General features: G+C 44.5%; 1 long non-coding RNA gene across 1 annotated transcript; it reads right to left on the minus strand.

Moving 5' to 3' along the window:
• Positions 1-285: 285 nt before the first annotated feature.
• On the minus strand, positions 286-1,045 carry LOC147819411 (uncharacterized). The gene is made up of 2 exons (XR_015436935.1): positions 936-1,045; positions 286-672 (listed from the first exon to the last, which is right to left on the minus strand). It is a non-coding gene; the product is annotated as an uncharacterized LOC147819411 (long non-coding RNA).
• Between the last annotated feature and the right edge of the window lie 178 nt (positions 1,046-1,223).

Here is a 1,223-nt window from a genome sequence, read left to right on the forward strand (position 1 = left end):
TCAAACAAATACTGGACATTAATAATCTTAAAGAGGTTTTTAGACCTGCAGAAAACGACATTATACTCAGTTATAATCATTTATTACATGTGTTTATACACTGATTATTAATTAATGCTGAATAAAGGAATTCAGGTAATAAAATAAATCATATTTATTTAATGTTCTGCTGCTGTGACATTATTTCAACTCTCAGATGAAGCTGATTGGTTCTGAGTGAAATGATGTCACAGCACCGACACAGAAACGTCTTTATGAGCCAATGAGAAAACAGACATGACGTGATGATGTGGAGACGTTTTATAAGAATAAAATCACGTTCATTCATTTATTAAATTACAGATGGAAGTGTCTGCATCTGACTGACCCGAGAACAGTAAAGTGGCTTTATCATGTTGTAAAGTGTTTATACATCTGAAGCCAGTGAACGCGTCACATGACGTCCATCATGGCCGACTGACCACCTCTTCCTCTCTAGTTCTGTCGACGTCAGCTGAAACTAAAGAGCAGAACTTTTCCAGACACACAGTCCATGTTGAACTTGCTGCTCTGTTGCCTAGAGACCGCCGCTCTCCCTCACTTACCCATAATGGTGGCTCCGCCCACTGTGAGCAACGCTATTAACGTGAAGAGGACGCACACCAGAACCACAGACGCCGCTCCGCTGCTCCCCTGATAAACGAGAACACACTGTCACTTCCTGAGGTCGTCTTCGAGTCACACTGACGTTCATCGTGTGAACGCAGCGTCTGTGTGGAACTGACTTCACTGACCTCACAGTAAATACATATGTATGTTGTTTATAACAGACACAAAACAACTGCAAACAAAGAAGACGAGTGGAAGAGACAGAGACTCAGAACGACTGCAGAGACAACAACCAGAGAGACTAAACAACATCTGGTGAATTCACACAGGAAGTGTTTGTGCCTCACCTCGTCCACGAGGTCTTCAGTGCTGCTAGTGGAGGAAGTTAGGACACGCCCTGTGGAGGTCATGTGATCTGTGGAGGTCATGTGATCTGTGGAGGTCATGTGATCTGCAGGACAGGGAAACGAAAGCAGATGTTTTGAGCACAGCTGTGTCAGCAGCACGACGTCATGGTGGAGGGAAAACATTCAGACACAAGCTGTGAGTGGACTGTAAGAAACCCTGGTCTGAGGTCTGGGCTCCAAACGGTCATGTGACAGCACAGGTGTGTGTGTGTGTGTGTGTGTGTACCT

The sequence above is a fragment of the Seriola lalandi genome, unplaced genomic scaffold (assembly GCF_002814215.2).
Source record: "Seriola lalandi dorsalis isolate HSWRI2012SDOR001 ecotype SW California unplaced genomic scaffold, Sedor1 jcf7180002053662, whole genome shotgun sequence".
Classification (NCBI taxonomy): Eukaryota; Metazoa; Chordata; class Actinopteri; order Carangiformes; family Carangidae; genus Seriola; species Seriola lalandi.